We start from the raw sequence: 22,975 nt of genomic DNA, 5'->3' as shown, positions 1-22,975 counted from the left end.
TAATATATATGTGCCCATTACAGTGTTATAAATAATTATAATCGATCAAATTGTTCGTAAATCAAATACGTTTTTATCACCGCAATATCTACATAATATGTTGTTCAGTTTGGCGTTTTAGTTTTTAAGAAAATCACAAGAATTGTTCAGCAACTATATGTCAGTCTTATTGAATTATTATGCATACTTATAAACTTACCGTGGTTTTCAATTAATTTCAACAAAGATCCGACCTTAAGGTAAGAGCTTATTACTATATTATTAATTATTGTACAACATCATGGTGTATCGTTTTGCAAAGATATATCATTCACACACAAATGGGTTAACCTGTCAACATATATTATGTACCTAGTAGTTACAAAACGAGTAGGTAGGTATACCTAATTATTCTTACATATTATTACTTCTAATGATACCAGTTGAGACTTGGTTGGTAACGATTCTGAAACAGTGAAACGGTGCTCGTTTTACTATTATATAGTATATATATATGTCGTTACTTGATAGTAGATATGTTTATATATTGTATAAATTTTTTTCTGTTTAAGTTGCTCATAAAAACAATTAACGAGTAAAAATTTTCGAAATGTGTCAAACCATATAGTTAAAATAATATGCTAGAATAATTAGGCAGATATTTGATAAAATAACATTTTCAAATGTTATTAACATAGTGTACTTATTGCCAATTCTATTTAGTATTTTTATATGTATAAAGTGGTCGTGTGTAAAACAAACTATAAAAAATACACATACCAGTGTAAATTCCGCTCAGTTCGGAGAATATGTACCTGAAAAAATCGATATTGATCAATATGTTAAAAGAGTACAATTAAATTTATTGTTGAATTATGTATGATATTATACTATGATAAAGATATAACAGAGATGAACGATAAATTTAACAGCGAAGTGTACTACATTATGTTGTACGCAATTTTAGCTAACTTTTTTTTTATATTAAACAATAAGTACGAAATTAACTACTTTATATCATGATATATAAAATTATCATTTACATTTAACAGTATCTACAGTTTTGTATAATATATACTTATTATATAATAATATATAAGATGTATGTAGATTATAGGTACATAACTATACACATAAAGCGTATTATACACGTGACAGGACGGTTCGAGAATAATTAGCCTGTAAGGGCTAAGATAATGACCTTGTCTTTCTATTATATATATATATATATATATATATATATATTATATACTAAAAATACATACCTATACCGCCTATATTATATTTTACTTATTTTCATTATTAATGGTGATAAATATGTATAATTATAATATTAAATTGAATACTATTTTAACTGTTTTAATATTATACCTCTACATTACGATGATTATGAACTATAACTTGAGATAATTTACTATACAATAGCTGAGTACCTACTGTGTACTGAGTATGTACAATATTATTAACTAAATCGTTATTCCGCTAACACGCATGATACTCATTTCACATTTCGTTATATTACATGCATATCATGATATTATATAATATGATGCAAATGTATAGCCATATATATTATTATTATATATATTATGTATTATTTCTATACGTAAAATTAACGTAAAAAAGCTCGAAAAATTTGATGTAATGAATTTTTGAAAATATCTATATTACACCGTTATATGGACAAAATATGAAAAGTCCCCTTGTGAATTTCAAATGTTTTATAAAATATCCTTGTATTTAAAAAATAATTTTATACCTTAATAGAATTTTCAACTACTATTTTTTCAAGCCAGATCCAAAGAAACCAATGTAAAAATATATTCATTTTCATGCAAGTTTGGACCACTAAAATTGTTCTAAAGAAAATATTGTACTTACACTCGCTGATACTGGATTTGATATAATGTCTACATTTTTTAACAAAGGGAATAGGTGTATTCCTTATGAGCATGAATCAGATGTGTAATGGTGGTTGAAAATGTCAAATTTTTTTTCGTGAGTAAGATCAAAATAACAGATAGTATAATTTCATTTTAATTTCATTAAAATATTTGAGTTTATCTGCTTCTTTTCCATCGGTTGTGGTGTGAATCAAATATTCATATTATTTAATCAAAAGTATAAATAAAAGTAGTAATCCTATTACCTTGATTAAATGTTGATTCATATCACTGTTTTTTTTTTATGTAAACGTTTCTTAAAAACTTAAACAGACTTGTTCAATAATTAACTTCCACAATAAATTAGAAAAAAAAAAAAACAATGAGTTCAAATATTTTTATTAACTACAGTACTATACTACTACAAAATTAAAACCCAAACTCTGTAAGTGGACATAATTTTATCACGCTTTTAGGTCTAAAATAATAAACTTAGTTTTATCATTGGATATAAATACTAGTTTATTTTACAATCAATGGTTTTATGCGTAGGATCAAAATATTTTATTTTATTAAAAGCAAATTTAATGCAATAACATTTTCCAGCACATAATGAATATGAGGGCAGTCCTATGGCGACAATATTACAATATTAATGATGGTTTACTACTCAGTATATATAGATAGGTACACCTTAATAAAGTAGGTTATTTTGAGAAGAATTTCTAACGTTTTTGATCGTTTTAGACTTTAGTATTATATACATAGAATTGTACAATTTAATTCTACTTCTAAAAGTCGTAAAATCCACACGATTAACCATTATTAAATTATAATGATATTCGCAACAGTGTTATCAACACGTAAATGATAGCGAAAATAAAACATTTTTATTATAATATATTGAAATATTTATATTTTATACTTTATACTATATGGTCTCAAAACAACTGTATTTATCTATTTATTATGCTACAACTTACATTAAAACAATTGCCTACAGAATACTTCTTAATAAGAGTAAACTCTTATAGTCTCCCACATTTAATTTTATAATTTGTATACTACCTTGACTAAGCTAATGCCTAATTTTTAGATTCATAATTGCTATTTTTTATAAGTCTACGCATTTATAATTTTTATCCTTCGCGAAAGTAATTTAGGTATAGGTTCCATGATCTAATAACTATTAACATTTAAAACCATCTTGAAATATATAGGTTGGGAAAGTTACAGTATTTGTATAAAGCATAATGTGTGTAATTTTATGTAGCCATATATTTTTGTATAGTGTACGTGAAATACCTGCATTTTCAATTTGATCAGTTTATTTTTAGTTTTTCTCATCATCATCATATGTAATAAAAACGAAGTTTTAAAATTATTATAATAATTTGTTTTGTTATTTTTTTAATAACCATACAAGTTAGCATTAGAAATGTTTTCAAAATGCGCGAGTTCATTATCATAATAATATTATGTTGTCTATTATTTATTAGATATTAAAATCAATTATCACTATTACCGATTACGAAGTTTTCAGGCGGTTCGCTATTATTTACCAGCATATCGCCTTATTTTTTATAAATGAACCTATTTCCTTATCGCTGTTTTCACGTCTAAAAACCAACCTTTATAATATGATTAATATCATTATAGTGTTAGACACTTTTTTATTTTAACCTTTTGTGTCTATACCAGGTAACATTATGCCTACACGACATGCTTGGCTTACGTGCTTTATTATATTGCAGATTTTTTTCTTTTTAAATAAAACCCGCACCGACTAAACGTACTTAAAGCGTATAGACCTAACGTAATAATGTAATACATCATAAAATATATAAACAATATTATATACATATTATTATACCCACTCACACTCTACCAGTCCGGTTTTCGAATAAAATTACGAAACGATTCGCGCGTCTATAATATTATTAGGTATATGTGGGAATACAAACGTGATTCGTATAGGCACGATAATTATACTAAATATACACAACTGCCGTTAATTCGAATGTAAAATATAATATTGTATAACAGAAAATAATAGTAATAAAAAAAAACCCCAATATTATACTCCGACGTTTCCGCTGATGCGTTCGCTTTCCGTCTGTTTAATATTAGCGAGAAGAAAAGACAAACAATATACCTATTATTACATTTGAAAATCATCGATTTTCACTAGCCGGTTACACACTGCACACAAGTATAAAATAAAAAAAATATATATTATTATGTAGTTTAACAGGATACAATTATTAGTTTAATAATATTATTACACTATAACTACGTATATAGGTAGGTACTTATAGTGTCTTAACATCACTCAAGCACGGATGATACAGTTAGATTATAATTAGTCAACGAAATGTCAACGCTCTCCTTTGAACCAACGTTTATCAATATAATACCAATAGGTAGGTAGGTATTATATTATTATGTTGCTCGAACGAGTTTTTTTTTCGTTGTTCGTTGTTGGTGCCCAATCAATTTTTATCGTTATTTGGACTCGGTTGCAGCAACCGTGCGTGTATATGATTCTTTCCCCTCCCCCCACATCCAATATATAATATAGATCTCTATAGATCGCCGTCGTTATATGATACTCATAAAATACACGTTCATATAATATAATCTTATATTTTATTTAATATTGAAAGAACGAAACGTTAATTAATCGCGATTGTGAAGTTTACCTATACGTACCTGGTGCCTACTGTAAACGCTTGTGCGAGGGGTGTGGGCGGGGTTAGGTAGCAGGTGTACATAGTTACATGCGAATCTTTTTATTCGTTTTTGTAATAAAATAAAATAACGTTCATCTATCTATCTAATCGTTTCTATCTATAATATAATGGCTATCACAATTCAACGTTCGTTCACCTCTAATAGGAAACTAAACTGTCCTATACCTACCTACTAAATATTTGAATTGGGTTTTTATTTTATTTTTATTATTTACCTTTATTAATGTAATTTTGTTATAACGTATTCAGTAGCAGGGTACATATTATATCATCGTATTTTAATAACTGAAATTGTTTTGGATAAAAAAAATACAAATTGAGAGTGATATTATAAAGAAAAACAATTTTTATTTTCAGGTATTTTTTGCTTCTACTATTTTACTATTGATCAAATGACAACTATACAATAATCAATAAAGTATATATGGCACGCAATTATACCGGTCGACAAAGGGACTATAATATAATAAATGTAATAACAGTAAAAATTAAATATTAATATATTTAATAAATAATAAAAGAATTAACTCTATGGTGGTAGTTGGTCGGCAGTTGTTTTGGTGATGTGGACATCAGACACGAACGATATTGTATAGAAGGCATCTTTAAAAAAGGTGAACAGTGACAGTGACGATAACAAATTAGAACAAAAAACAACGGAATGGTATTTTGGGGTCATTCGTATCAATATCCACAAGTGAGTAAAAACTGTAACTGATTATAAATATGATTTAAATACCTATACATTTAAGATCTTCATATCTATCTACCCCTAGCTACAATAATTATACCTACAGGATCCTACGAATTTTTGTAGACCCTAGATATCTTATATTGAACTTCTCTAATCTTGGGCTTATGGCCATATTAAAATACCAACTAATGACTAAACATATAATAATTTTAAAATTGTTATAAAATATGATTTAAAAATTATCAGATGTTGAAATATGCATAAATATACCCTATAATAATTGATATTTTCAATCAAACTTTTCAAAAACATATTTTATGCTTTCTGAGCATACAGTGTGACTAATCAGTAAAAAATAAATTGTACAAACACTTACAAATTCGAGCCTTACAGAGATTACATAGATATATCTCTCGTATTCACGATTTTTACCTATATGGTCTACATTACTGTATCGTAATGTTATGCTCGATATGAAATATGGTTATCGTATTGTTTTCTTGATTTGACGATGTATGAATAATATTATTGTTCCGAGCCAAAAGATCGCGCTCACACGCATTTAAATCCCACGGCGACGCCGCAGCGCGCGACAACCGGTTTCCCGCAAAACGGCTACTTTGGATTTTTACGTTAAGATTTCAACTATAATGCAATGTATTTGATGTGCGTGCAATGATAATAACTTGTATTATAATATAGAATGTAAAATAATGTAAATAAGTACGTATGATATTATAATAACAATAATAATAATAATCAGAAAAAATCGGGAGAGGTCGCCTAGTTGCACACTTGCACCGCAGTCGCATTGGTATTTCGCCATTAATTTATTCATATATTTTGTTCGTGATGAATGCCAACTGGAAACTGCGTGCAGCGTCCAACGACAGCAAGGTGAAAAGGATATTTTTATCATTTTGCAGTCACCTTACTTATCGGCGCAATCGCACTATACAGAGAAATCTAATCAATGTATTTTTGACGTACAGCACCCTTATATAGGTATAACCTGCAACCTAATCCCTAAATTGATACAATGTACTTACTAACATTATAATGTGCATTATACATTGTACATAGTAATATACTGTATGGAAGTATAGTAGGTATGTGGATTCCATGATGGTTAGTTTCTGTAGGTCAATAAACGTAGTCTCGTTTATGTATTTTGTCTCCAGTATTTATATATTGTATAGATGAATTTTAAATTTCATAAGATATAGTAGGCAATAAAATATATACCTCACAACATATATAGGTATATATATATGTTGTGAAATCAATGACATATTGATTAAAAATAAATTTTCATATAACTCAAAATGTCAATCATTATTATTATTTCAATAATATATTATATATTGATACACCAACAATACATTTTTCGCTTGAATTAAGTCTTTTGCACATAGCTGATGCCATCATTGTATTGTCGTTCTGATCTTGTTATTACGGAATAAACATCTGCACCGATTCGATAAAACAAATATATTATAGTAGTAACTAATAACCCTAAATTTATTTCTACATTAATTGTTGTAGAACCGTTTTGAAACATTGTTGGTGAGACCATATATTCTTTTTTTGTTGCGTTTTAAATGATAAAAATATCGTGTTCAACAAAAATATCGATTTATTAGTCCCATTCACATTTTGAATTATGTATTCATGTAATATTATAATAATATGATTAATACCCATAAGACTGAATTTCATAAATTGTATTACTTTTATGTATTATTCTTTATTATTATACCATAATTCCGTATTTGAAAATGATGTAATTTTTTATTGTAAAAATAATATTTTTTGTTCTCAATATTTATCGAGAATCGTTCTATAGAATCCTCGTTTTTGTACATACATTTTTCTTTAATTAAATCTTTAAACGTATATAGGGTTTTTACATTTTTAAATCCTCGCCTTTTTTCACAAAAAATATTTAATATTTATACTAGTGATCTTCAAATTGCGCAATAGGTTTATAGGAATGGAATTTTTTTTTATATAAAATCAGCGAGCATCCAAGGTATAGTACTCAACAACACCGAATACTGCTAAAAACGTGAACAGTTTAAATTTAAATATACATATTTGAGATACCATAGGTACACGTAGTGGATCCATTTATTAGAACGCGTATTTTATTTTTTTCTATTCTACAGTACGGCCTGCGCGTTATCAGCTTTATATGTTTATAACCTCATTATTTTCCTAACCTTATCTACTGTGTGCATATTGTTATTTCCTGGAAAAATCTTCTATTTTCATTGATTTACGCTCGTGTTCTCAGTCAATACGCTGCAGTTAAGCGTCTGATAGGGATAGCGGTGCTGCCTTCAAAGTTTTGGCACAGCTGTCAAAGTTTCACTGTGATGTATATACACTGCAGTACTATATAGAAATATAATGTATAGAATAATAATAATAATAAAGATAATAACGAACTTTGTGTCCGTCTTTGTTTGCGCGTATATTATATATATTCTTCCGACGAATGGCCGTGTATGCGGGGTGGATAGGCATGGCGCTCGAGACGGGACGACTACTTGGCGAAGGAGGCGAGTAGGACGGGAGATAATGTTTTGTTCGAAGCTTTTGAAACCTTTGAACCGTCCCTGTGTGCCTCATTCAACGTGGCACCACTATCACCGTCATATACCTTCTCTACTATATGCTATAAAACTATACTATGGTTCTACCTAACCTAACGTACACGGTATATATATATATATATAGATATGTATTACATTATGTGTGTTCGTGTTTGCCTGCGCGGGCGTTTCGCCCCAGCAGAATTTATCTTTTGTGCGAGCGAACACGGTGCCGTGAAAGAGACCTTTTCTAAACAAAAACCCAAAACCTCCTCGCCGCGTAATAAATGAACGTCGGTAGATATATCGCGCAATGAGGTCTTCCCAGAATCATCCCCTCGCCCGTAGTCGTACTTGCGTAGATATATAATGCGTACTCCGTGTACCCATGTATCTATTGTATTTGGGTATTAAATTCGCGTGTGCTTCTGTAGCAAGCGTGTTTCGGTTCAACTTGCCATCGCGAAAAGCCATTATCTATATATATATATATAATATAGTCTTGGGATATCGAATCATCTGCATAATAACTTCAGCCGTAACAAATGCAAACGATATTCGTAATAATAATATTATTACGTAGGTAGGTACTTGCTTTGGCAGTATACATATTATACTAAAATCGGAACAATATATTATATTTCAGTTTGTAATGCAAGTGCATAGTGGCATAAATATTAGTGCGTCGATTGTGCGAATCATTCAATACAATATTTCTAAAATATAGTTACGTGCTTTTCGTAATTTTCGTTTGATATTCGATCGGTTTCACGCAAATTATAAACACCTATAATTATTGCAACGATCACGAGGAGTAATCGACTTATCGTGTTTTTAACAATTACCCATAATAAGTACACTTGCCTAATTTACTTATATTAAGAACATTTATCTGTTTATCTCGATCGTCCCTTGGTCCTCGATTTACTAATTCGTTGTTAATTTTTGTACATTACTGTACAATATAGCGTAGACCACCGTAATAACACCAATTATTTTCGCTGTATAATACTATTGTAAATGACCGGCATATTATAAAAACGGTCAAAACGACCAAACTCAAATGCGATATACTATTGTACACATCGGTGAACGGATTTAGTTGCAATTATAAATGTATTTTTATTGGGCAATGATGGAGCGAGTATGGTTGATTACGTACACACATGATAATAATAATATGTTCCGTAATATGATGAATAAATTAATGTGTATATGTACACACATATACTAAGCCACACATATACACATATACATGCAGTGGATATGGTGTTAATAAAACAGTGTTTATTCAAATAGCTCGAAGACTATTCGAAACGATAAAATATTATTATTTACGAGTTGTAAACCATTTCCATTCTACTGAACGCACATAAATTACATCGAAAATAATGACCACTGTAATATTATAAGGTACTATATACACTGCACGGCTATATATATTTAATAATGTATATATGGGTACATAATATGCGCACTGAGCGTATTTTGTTTTACTTGTTTTATATTATATAAAATATAAATTATGAAATGTGATTTTTATAAAAATAAATACAAAGATACTGAGATAATAATGCACGATGAACCGTGATTTTTATTGTATTAAAAAAAAAAAAGAAAACTCGATTGTTTCTATTTTTGTAATATCACCCGCGCTGTATTACACATGTGTATTATATGGTCACTATTAAGTATACAAATTTTAGACGGTAAGCCTGGTTAGGTATATACATTATACAATATTATATTATATTATGGGTCCATTTACCAATTAATATAATATACTAATATAAACCATTTTATATTAGAAGAGCTGATGTTTATGATTATTTTATATTATATTTATGAGATACCAAAAAAAGTTGTTTGTACCAATATTTGAATTTACGTTTATATTCAATAATTTAATTTGTTATACAATTTGAAAATCTTTGTGTGATGGTTTAGGTACACGTAAGAAATATGTTATTTTTCTAATTTATCGTTAAGTCTCACACTGGATGAAAAGATATGTATGAGAATGCAACAAAACAATTTTACTTATAGTGTTTAGGATTGTTATCCGGTGTTCAAATGTATGGTGATCATGAAAAATAAATTTAACAAAAATAAAACCCTTTTAATTACTATTTACATATGGGCATAACCTATGATTTATTAAACTGTAATATTGAATTTAAAACGTCAGTAAATAGATATATCTTTGTATAGTTTCTTTGTCTGATTAATCAAATTTCACCAATATACACAGCCAAAATCTTCATCATAATATAATCGCAATCGGCCAACGATACATTCGCAATCAATAACACATAATCATGCGTGCAGTCATAAAAATAACTGTTCATATAAATATGTATACAAACATATTATATATTATAATATGATTATAATATTATACCTATGTACAGTCGACGTAAAAGGGCACTGTAAAAGTTGGAGTTGTGCATCAGATAGCTGCTTTTTCAAAGGTGAAATTGTCAACGGCTTTATCGAGGACAACAACCTCACAATAATACTATCGACGAATCCATCATGGTGTGTATACTATGTACACCTTTTCCGGATTAGGCACGGGCTCATAAAATATCAACGTTACCTATAACTATCACTAGAAATGCCCAATGGTGGCAATTAGTATAAACGGATGGTAAATTTCAACATCAAGACATTTGAATTATCAAATAAGATGTAGGTAATACAAATAAATCCAAAACACATCTGGAGAGGCTTTAAATTTTAGATGTCATTTATCTACATTTACATTTAACAGACGTCTAACTACCTCACAGAATATTATGCAAGATCAAACAGTTATACGGGTCACCATTCGTAAAAAAGTATAAGTCCTTAGTATAATCACTATATAACGTTTCGAAAAAGATTCAACGGTCAAACAAAAGAATGACATTTTTGAATTCCGATAAGAAAAATCGTAAGTACTCTCAGATGGATAACGCACGATGATCTCTCTCTCTAACTAGTTATATTGTTTATAAAAAATATTGTAGTTTCGTCACGGTTCCGGTAAAATCATCGCGAAAGTCTCGCCGTTCACCAACCAATAATAATCATAACCATTGCAGCGTTGCTTATCTACAGTATGTTAAATAGTAAGAAAGAAAAATCGCAAGAAATCCACAATGCGTATCCGATTACATGCGCGGCCAGTATAAAATATTATGACGGAATTTACCCTATGCTCGAGCATTATACTGCAATCGTAAATATAAAAATCGTAAAAATAAATTGTCCAACTAACGATTAATATTATTATGGCCCAGGTACTAACGTAATAATATTATAACACGGCGCTTGAGGGTAGAAAAGAAAAATAAATAAGAAACGCGTTAAAATGAATCATCAGCACTCGGCCAAAAGATTTACGCGTTAGCAAGGTAGGACGCGTCACCAATATTCCACTACATTGTCGTCCACAATACAGGTAACCGTGGGTTACCACGATATGGTACTCAGATTCGGGGTTAACACTGAAATTTATATAACACGACCACGGAGAGCTTCATAATCACCAGGGTCTGCGTGTTTAGTAGCGACCGCCCGTCCAGTTCCGTTCTTGTTTACTATCACTATTATTATTTTTTAATCAAGATCATATATTATATATATTTTTTTTATTTATGCACAGCTAATATTTCACGTGACTAGTAGCAAACTGAAAACAATGATAGCGAAACATAAAATTACGTACTATACGTAATACATAGTAAATAATAATAATTATAATAATTAAAGTAGTAAATAAACGCGAGTATACCTATAACTTATCAAGTTGATAAAGTCTACGGTATGATGACTACTACACTTCAAGCAAGGGCACAGTAATATATCCATCGAGGTAACGTTATTCTTATCGCTATGTACCTGTACACCGACCGGTAGGTTAGGTACGTCGTCGCCGTAGATATGTGATTTTTTTTCCGAGTTTATCGTCGTGTCTACGCGAAAAATGCAGTGTAATAAAATTGATCGTTTCTCGTCAACGCGGACACACACGGCGAACACCCATTTATTCGCTATAGATAATAATATTATATAGATAAATGTATAATAATATATACTTGTACACTACTTGTATGCGTACAGCATATTTGCAACACGGTAGATATATCATATTTTATAAACCACCTCGGTATTTATATATGACGATGATTATAACGTGTGTTCGACGGATTTTACCGTTTAGATACTGATCTCGACGTCACTCCGGATCGTCGTTCAAAAAACCGTAAAAAATAGATTACGCATCATTAGCTGGCACAATATATGAAGTAGATGAATATCGTCGACGTTATGGAATATAATATGTTTCCGATGTGTACACTTCACTACTTCGGCCATTATCCCGATACACGCGGCTGATGACAACAAAATATATTATATTATAATATTACGTATAATTAACTGACATTTTCAATGATACCTATCTAAATTTTTTAAGCGAGAATATTTTAAATTATTTAGAAACGTGTGTTTCTCTCTAGCTTAAAATTCCGCATTATTTAACGAGATAAGCTAAAAACACTGCATTAGTAAATTAAATAATATTAAATATTATACATATTATAATATATATTTTATAACTTAACCAAAAGCTAAATATAATAATAATATATTATTACATAAATATATAAAAATAATACATTAAAACTTATAAAAATATTAAATTAGTAAAATAGTACATGGTCATGGAGTTATAGAAATTAAAAATGTTTGTAATTGTTTGCATATAGCAATTATTGTTTGCATCTTACATAATGCAATTCAATTAATACGATGAATATAACGTGTTCACAGCCAATAATAATATCATGTACAAGTTCATTCAAGTAGAAAAAACGTGCCTGTCTTTTCATTCCAGCCATTGCCCATTAGATACGATGAAAAACATGTCTTCACAATAACTTGTATGTACAATGTGATAATCTATGATGGATAATACACAAGATCTGGAACTACAGCGGTAAGTATTACACCCGAATAAATTTATATTATTTAATTGTGTTTTCAGAAAGTGTTAAGTCTTTATGATTTTCTTGTATGTAATACCTAGTAATAAATATAGTATAAGTAAAATCATGGTACTAATCTTTCGAGTGACGATAGAATTTTATCGTTGGGATATTATATAAGACTAAACGATCATATTTTACCAAGTATCAGATAATAATTAAAAATAATATAATATAATATCACGTAAAATAATAATAATAATTTAACACCCAAATTATTGGTTTTCGCCAAAATTTAGCTCATCTATATACCATGTCGTGCGGTTAGGTTACTTCATGATATATATCAATTACAATATGATATGATTGTAAAAGTCCAAATTTGGCCCAAGACACAACACATTACTTGTTTACCGATATTCTTATAAAATATTATTGCATTGTCGTTCAGTAATTATATCATAATTATATATATTATATACGCTAGGCTACGACATGTGATGCGCGCCAAAGGATCTGACTGTTTAACAGTTTCGAACATATACCTCGGTGCTTATATCATATAGGTAGGATAGTTGCTTTTGCACGTCGAAATCGCGTTTTGACAATGTCATATTATATATTCAATTAAACCAAACAACATATTATATCAGATGTCAACTATCGTGGGTCCACGTCTGCTTTTGAAGCGCTCCATAATGCGCGTTCGTGTAAGTGCGCTTGTAAATTTTCAATGCCATATCGTGTTTTTTGATTATAAGTTTAGTCATTATGGAAAAAAAATTAATTTAATTAAAAAAAAAAACTGTCAATCGCCTCGTGTGTAGCAAGCAGGTCAATACACTGCTGCGCGCGTTTTATATACCGCGGACACTCTCTCTCACACACACTCACCAAACCAGTATATGTATATGTGTATAATATTATTATTATGGTAGCAACGAGCGGTGTGGGTACAGATATTATGTATATAGAGGTACTGCAGGCGGAGACGACCGTTTTTCATTTTAAACGAGATAAATAATAATAACTTAATGGGTTTCAAGCCGTGGAGAGGTATATTAATATCTGTGTGTATTATATACTTGTATATTATTATTTTTTTTTATTTTATTATATACCGCCTAATCGGTGACTAGGTAGGAATTCTCACGGGAAAGACAAAAAAAAACCGAAATTACCACCTAATATAGTATAGTGTAATAACGCTGTACAATTAGCGATTTTTTTTTCGCTAAACGATGCACGATTTTTGCGGATCGTATGGTTCTGCGGTGCAGCAGCTATGCGTGGTGCTGCTGTGACCCAGTTTGAAAAATGAATTATTATCGCATTGATCGCGGTTAACACGAAACGACATGCCGGGATGACGATAACGTCCGCTCGCCGTCTGCAGCAAACGTCCGAACGGCGTTCGCCACACTGCGGCGCGCAAAAATCGGCTTTCTGATATATTAAAAAAAAAAAAAAACAGCTCGCTATACTTACTGCTGTAAACACGTGCACACGCCAAGGTTCTTTGGATGAAAATCCGACGATAATGTGTGCGTGTAGGGTCCGGATGACCCGGCATAAAAATGCCAGTACAAATACGGAAAAACACAAGTTCCTACGGTCGTATACACGTGTGAAGTTTTATTGCGCTATAAAATCCTTTATCCTAACACGCCCTCTCACCCCTCCCCATTGACTATAATAATATACGCAGCGGGACGAAATAAATAAAATAAGGGAAACGCGCCATTCTATATTGCACTCCGAGCAGAATATCTTTATATTTCGCTACTCGGAAAACGGACCTTGCATGCGGTCGTGGTTAGAGTGCTGTGCACGGTATATTATATATTTATATAATATATTATTATATGCCGTCATAAATAATATATTATTATGTACTATAGATATATACGACTATGGTTTTATTTTATTTGAAATTCGACGACCGTTGTGCGAGTTAACCAATCCCCGTAAAATACGTATACATATTATAATAACGTACCCTATACGCCGAGCGTGCGCAGAGATAAGTGTTATGCGGAAAACGGTACATGCGTCGATTCCATCCCCTGGAATAAATTGCAAAACGATTTCGAATTACCATATTGTATTGATTTCAGCCCAAGTCCATATCGTGGAAATTCGAGTGTGGTATTCGTCCGAATATAATATACTTTCACGCGAAAGTTCTGAAATATAACCTCCGTCATATTATTATTATTATGTTTCCTGCGTTTGCAGAGGTGGATAAAACATAATATGGATTATACCAAAACGTTTTGAAGTCCCTTAACAAGAATCGTTTGGTAAACAATAATTATGTGAGAAAACACGATGTATTTGTCTAGGACCTATTAGTTTCGTCATCACATCTCCTTCTGCAGGAAACCGCCTCTCGCAGACGTTATCATAATATTATTATTTTATAGCTTATACTTGTATGCGATCGTTCGGATCTCGCTCTCGCATATATCACGAGATTCGGATAGGTAAACTTAAACACAAATCATTTTGGCTCTAAGGATCGTTGTTTTCAAAAATTGTATACTCTAGAGAAGTGAGTTTATTTAAAGTGCACGAGCATTGCGTACATGCTATCTGCAGCCTCCAGGTGTGTACTTATGCCTACATGGTTTTTGCATCACCCTTCCACCATCAGCGTGCCTATAAATCGATAATGATATATTATTCCTATATACGCGTATGGTGTACATGGTATAATATTATATCCTCGTCACAGATATCTCTCGGATGACGTGGGACGCGGGCATCGAACAGTAGTAGCCGCTGCAGCGATTTACCCACCCGCGGTACACATTTACAATAGTAATTTATTACGCGGCTTCGACCGATGACTATACATAATGTTATACATATTATTGGTACCCCACGTCCGATTTATTTTGTCCGATAAAAATCAAATATTTATTATATTATATATCAATATATATATATACATGGGTTTTTTTCTAGATAAAGTCACCTGTTTTTCTTTTCTCGGCAAATACACAAACACACACACACACACACACACACACGCGCGCGCATATTGATGTTATCGTCAGGTTTTTTTCTTCTTTTAAATAATTGTGTCCAATCACCGCGGCTCTAATGGGTACGACGTGGTGGATAATATACGTGCATAATATTATATTATTGAGAAAAAATACCATCACAAATGTTGTTTTTCGGTGGTATTTTTTATCGGTAGGCCTTGCGTCTCGAGATACGTCAATGATGATATCACGATGTGAACTCGTGATTGATTATTTCGAAATAAACGGGTGGACATTGAGAAAGACGTGTACAGGTTCGGAGTGAAAACTATTTAACAAAACATTTTAAGCATAATACCTAATTATAATTTACCTAACTTGTTTTTCGATTTAATTTTTTTTTACAGCGCATTACTTGTCTACAATTAACCATGATTAATAAAGTAATTTTTTAACTAACATTAAATTAACAATTCTACATATATGTTGGCTATTATATATTTATATAACATATTGGGTGTATATTTTACGTAATAGTTATTCATTATGTCTATAATTGTGACTGATGTCACTTGTAATCCCTGTCTATGGGTGCCTTACCTTGGATGGTTTTTTTTTTTGTAATAAAATACTTAAGTTAATTTCAGGAAAGTACCTATTTATGTAAATTTTAAATTTATTGATAACTAGATTCTAGAAAGTTGTGTTTCTAAAATAAATTACAAATACATCAATAAACCTACTCAAATCTTTTTCAAGTTAATATAATTATATACAGGGTGATTCTATTCACCATCATATTATTTTCATTTGTGCCTTATAAATAATAAATGTACTTATTCAATTATGATTTACAGAATTTTTAAATAGTTAAACTCGGGGATGAGATTTTTAAATATTTCTATTTGTTAAACTTTTTAAGAAGTAGCTTATGGCAAAATCTACTTATTTTTACCAAATCACGATTATTTTTTAAATTATTGGTATATTTATACCTCTATATCAAAAAAGTCATCGACTTAATATATTAGAGTAAAACTAGTTGGTTCTCGTTAAAACAAAAGAATTTGTTTAAGCTTTAAATACTCCTTAAATAGTATGTAAAACCTATAAAATCAACAAAAAAAATCAGATTTTGAATACAATCTTAATTAAAGGGAATAATTGGGATGAACAGATTGATGAATTACCTAGTAAATTTATATTTTGCATCGATTCAATAAGCTTAATCACTAATTATAATGCTCGTTAGATACCTATTAGCTATCTTTGATTCTAGAATACAAACAGAGTCGTATTATATATACCTGTATTATATTTGTGTAATGTAATTCTATAGTTGTCACTATAATAATCGAATCAATTAAATTTAACATTTTAATAGTTTAAATGAAATAAAAAACACTGTATATAAAATTCATATAATATATGAAATAAGCCCTGATATAAATAATACAATAATAATCATAATAATATAAACTATGTGGAACGAATCGCAATGACGGTTAATATCGTATTGGATATATATTATATACATATATGAACAATATATATACGGATGACGAAGCAAAAAACAACGCATTTGGCACGTCGCCACGCGCACATTGTTTTTGAACATTACAATAATTTAACTGCGTTAGCCGGGATGTCGGAACGATATCGTCGGCACGTATGTTATATGGATTGTATTAGGTATCAGATAGGTACATTGGCATCTAAAATTCAGAAACGCCGGCGCCAAGTTTGTCGCGTTAAAATTAGCAATAAGCGAGAAGAAAAAAATGAAAGGTTCGAAATTTGCGTAGCGCAGAATCGTTAATTACAATACCCATAAAAATATAAACGAATATAAAAAAATATGTACTTACCACGCAGTTATTGTATTTTATTATTGTAACTATTATTATTATTATTTTTTTTTATTACTTGACGCGCATTATTATTATAATAATATTATGTTTACGACGGGTAAATGTATACTCTTCTTGAAACTCGAGTTATTAAAATTCGCATACTTGCATATTATAATGGTAGTGCTATAATATGATCGTTTCAGAAAAGACATTTTTTTTTAAATCACGGTGGTTCTGAGGATAGGGTGAAATCATTTGAATTTAAAATATTATAAATACATGAATATCGTGCACATAACTTTTTCTTATACAAAAGCTTTATTCTTTATTGGAAAGTTCAATTTACTGAAAAAACTTATAATTTATTTTTTTTCACTACCTACTTATTATTATTTTTAATCGTTTGAGTTTAGTTTTAAGGATTTTTATAGTAAGAGGAAATCACTTTTTTTTCATCTAGTTTTTTAATGTTTTTTGTTCAATTTGCTAGCGATGATTTTAGTTTGCGAAATATGTATGATATTTAGTAGAAACTAGTATGTTAAATTTTAATATATATATCATACAGGGTGATTCAAAATTTATGTTACAACCATTTTATCGAATAAATAGCCATTATAATATTATATTTTAAATATGTTAAATACGAAAAATCTTAAATAATTAGTAATTTTTTATTTTTTTACATTATTTTAGAGGGAATTTTTTGCTCAACTTAAGAAAATTAAAATGAAAACTATATGTTTTTGCAATTGCAACTTAGAGAATTCGGTTCATAAAAATCGAAATTCGGACGAATAGTTTATGAGTTGAGTTAAAAGTATTTAAAGTTAAGTTGAGCAAAATGAGAAGTAGAAAAACATTTTACGGAGTATCACCGTACCACGCTCCATTCTACTAACCGATCTAATTTAAAATATTTATAGCTTATAAACTACTCGTCCGAATTTTGATTTTTATGTAACAAAATATTTAGAAAAAAAATACACATTATAATTGTAAGTAAGTATTGGGTATAAGTATAGGTCACCGTTTTAATTTTCTTATGTTGACCGAAAATACTACCTCTAAAATAATGTAATAAAGTATAATAATTACTAATAATTTTAGATATTTCTAAATAAAAAACTTTTTAAACATTTTTCTCTCTAATATGAATATTTTATATTTATGTGATTAAATAGCCGTAAAATGTATGTTGAATCGCCCAATATATAATTTTTCATTTATTAAAATTTGAATACATATTCTATGTCATAACTTATTGATTCTTATTTCTAAGTACCAACTTAGTTTTTTGTAAAGTATAATGTGATAGGTATGCACATACAATATACATCCTTATGTTGTATGTATAGAAATATTGGGTCTTTAATAAATTCCATGTAAATATATGCCAAAAATCAGTGATAGCATGAATATTATACAATTACGAAGCATTGCTTTGTGTAAAAATGGGGGTGGATATTTTAACGATCAGAGAATTATTTTACAATTAAATTTTATTAATTGATTTTATATGTAAGTTAGCACTATATACGGGAATAATTGATGGATGGGTACTTATTTCAAATAATTAAATAGTTGATCCATATAGAAGAAAAAAACACACGCCACCAATATCGAAAACTGTGATCGCATGTGGTGTCTGTGCATTACGTCACACACTCACACACTAAATCTGAAAGACACTGCATACATAATTTATGCCTCACTCGAAAGTTATTATAAAATAATGTATATTATCGTTGGACGCGGAGGACAAATCCCTAGAGGGGTGAATGGGGAAACGGCGCGGCGTTAGCGAGTCTAACGCGTGTCCAGTGTCAGACGGGTATACACAATGACGATGATTTGCACGTCAAAGGTCCGGCAACCTTCTCCGCCGACCATCACATACCCACTACGCGGTCGAGGTGGCGCATAAATTTGCAAAGGCATCGCGCGCCCGTTCAATTACAGGTCTTTTGAACCGAGTCTATCCGATATAATACATTATATAGAACTACATTATAATCATTCTCTTGCAGCCGGGCGCGTTCAGGTACAAGAAGTTTCGTCGTCGTCGATCACTAGGACACGCGGACCAGATGATATAAACTTAATACCATTTCTTCAATTAACATTCGACTCGATGAACTGCACATTTGTTTTATTAAAAGTTAAAGCAAATAATTGTTCAAACATCTCTGCATAAAAAAAATGTTGGTATGTATTCCGTTTTTATGAAAATAGCATAAAAGCACTGATATTATTTTTTTCATTATCAATGATATTTTACCTAAATATTTAAATAGTAACAAGCTATTTCGACAGTTCATGAGAAAATGTATATCATTTATTAGGTGATCTCTTACCAAGAAACATATAAAAAGTCTGAACATGATGATGAACGTTAAGCGTTTTCTTATACTGGTATAGTTATTAGTTACTGCATACGACTAATAAGCAAATAATGAATAATCAACCCATATTGGTAATAATTGACAACTGAAAAGTACCTACATTTATAAAAGAACAGTATTATAATTGTGTATAATATAAATTAGGTATATTTAAAAAACACATTTTTTATGATGAAAAGTTCGTTGAATAAAATTTAAAACACATTTAATACTGAAAGTTATAATCATATAATACCTTGTTCGAAGTGTATTAGAAATGTATTATAACAACTCGCCTAGCAAAATTACAATACAATAATAATATCAGATAGTTAACACTTTCTCTTCAAACATTTATAAAAGCTATATGTAATGTATCTATGATAAATTACCGATTATATTAAATACCTAAATTTTTTTCGTTTATGATTTATCGAACACTTTTCAAGTTACATTTAATACATATTTTATTACATATTTTATACAAAAATACAATATTAATATTATTTTTATAGATCTATCAGAGTATCGACGAGATAAAAAAAAATGCAAATTCACTGCACCGCTCTGTATACAGGTATGTATATAATAATTAATAGCACTATGAGATTTGTGACGACGACCAGCAAATGTATCATTTTTTTTTTGTCCCGACAATAGTCATAGTTGAGATGGATAAATACGCGCGAGCGTGCATGTGTGTACATATTATCTACTGGATTTATGGACATTCTCCGGCTGTGTCGGAACGTCTCTGAGATGTAATACGCACAATTTGATCGATTGAGTGATTATAAATATTACGAGCGCATTGCGTGGGAAACCATTATTATAACTCATCGATGTACACGTTAATAATAATAATATAATATAGATAACCGAATGCAGTTTAGGTACTAATAGTTTACTGAATTAAATAGATAGGCTAGTTTCATGTAAATCATCAAGAATTGACGACAAATTTTTGACAAAAAAAATACGTACTACCTAACAGTGCCATTTAGTTCGTAATCTAAATAATCCAGTGTTTTACCTTAAATAAAATATAATCATATACCTATGTGTATTTACATATTTGTATATGGCTACATAGCACAAACATCTATACGGTTACATAGTTTTTTATAACCTACAGACAAAAAACTACGATTTTTAATTTTAATTTTTTGTTATTTAGAAGGCGTAAAGCATCTATTATGATGAACATCGCACAATTATTATAGTATTTTACGGTGTTTGCATATACTCTGTTACCAAATAATAATATTATATTATGCATCGTGATTTTCAGCAGCGAAGTGAATCACAATATTTACAAGTCACAGCAGCGATCGAATCACATGCGGTTTAATAATAGGTATATATTTTACCATGATTATTGAATATTTTTTAAAATATCGTCTTTACACAGTTACACTGATCATCGTAATGATATATTGATATAGAAGACATTGTGTATTAAACATCACATCCGATTTAATTTTAAACTCCGTTCATATATATATTTATAAACACATATAGGAATATAGGGATATAGGAATTTCGTTCACGATACGACAGTTAATAGGTATTATAATATTATTATTGTACAACTAACTATAATCAATACACTATTTTATACCTACGTGTTTACGTGGTATCATCGTGTCGCAACGATAGGTTTTAATTTATTTTATGTTTATCGGATATTCCGTAAATCTAAATCTATTGAACATAGTATTCATTTTTTATTCCCATATCTATTGTATCTGATGATATATTTTTTAAATTACCCTTTTTCTTTTTATATCGCCTTAGATCGTATACTAGTAAATATTAATTTACTTATGATGTTTTAAAATTAAAATCGCACCAACAAACACCTATGCTATAATAGGTACTGTTGTAAAGATCTACGACTTGTAACAACATAAAAAAAATATCAGGCACAAGAATACCTATTATTATTATGGCGTAAGTCGTAAGATAATAAATAAGTATTATAATATTTAATTAATTAATTTGTTGGTTTCAAAATAATTCTATTTTGGTCTTTATACTTTTTATATAATTTTGTGTACTGCCCAAATGTATAGACGAACACAACTACGATTGGTCGCTTTCACTAAACGGCTAACCAATCATATAAAAATGTGGCATGTACATTGCACACATATTATATTATATGTCTATAGAAGACGATGCATGAAATTATAGTTATAGAGAGTGACTTATGTTTTCTTTAATTAAAATTAAAATTATAACTTATACGATGTGGGATTAGTAAGAGTAGGAATATAAACTTTCCCTTTGATTAATCATGTTCAGTGACCACTTTGTCTACATTATCATCTTTACATTATTATTGTATTTATAAGTCATTAATTCTTCTTCTTTTATAAAAATAGAATCTGCACAGAAAGCTATTGTATTTTGAAATAAAACAAAGTTTTTTTTTTTTAGTATTTTTAACTTCGATTTTGGAGAAAAAATAAATTAAAAATTAGAGTATAATATCGAGAGTAAATTATGTTTGACGGATAGAGATCATATTATAGACACTTTTTTTTTTTATAGATAGGTACACATAGTCATATTTACATTGTAAATCATATTATAAATTTGTTTGTTATATCATTTAAGCAGTTGTAGTTTAAATTAAAAATTACAAAGAACATTTTTTTAAATATACTTTTTTATTATTAGATTTACCACATAGGTATAGGTGCTTTTTACGGTTACACAAGCGTGTTAATGTGTTATTTATGCTCTTACATACTTGAATTACGATTTTTTCACTTAGATAATATTATACCTGAACATGTAATAATGAAACGTGTACTCAGTATTAACAATCTATTGAAAATGTGTAAAATATTTTAAATGA

The 22,975-nt window shown here is 29.6% G+C and overlaps 1 long non-coding RNA gene across 1 annotated transcript; it reads left to right on the top strand.

The window, feature by feature from the left end:
• The first annotated feature begins 66 nt into the window (after positions 1–66).
• On the top strand, positions 67–19,922 carry LOC126551257 (uncharacterized). The gene is made up of 5 exons (XR_007605129.1): positions 67–239; positions 4,973–5,087; positions 5,157–5,312; positions 12,725–12,890; positions 19,756–19,922. It is a non-coding gene; the product is annotated as an uncharacterized LOC126551257 (long non-coding RNA).
• Positions 19,923–22,975: the final 3,053 nt, after the last annotated feature.

This window comes from Aphis gossypii, chromosome 3 (genome assembly GCF_020184175.1).
Source record: "Aphis gossypii isolate Hap1 chromosome 3, ASM2018417v2, whole genome shotgun sequence".
Taxonomy (NCBI): Eukaryota; Metazoa; Arthropoda; class Insecta; order Hemiptera; family Aphididae; genus Aphis; species Aphis gossypii.
This window is presented reverse-complemented; position numbering and strand designations above follow the sequence as displayed.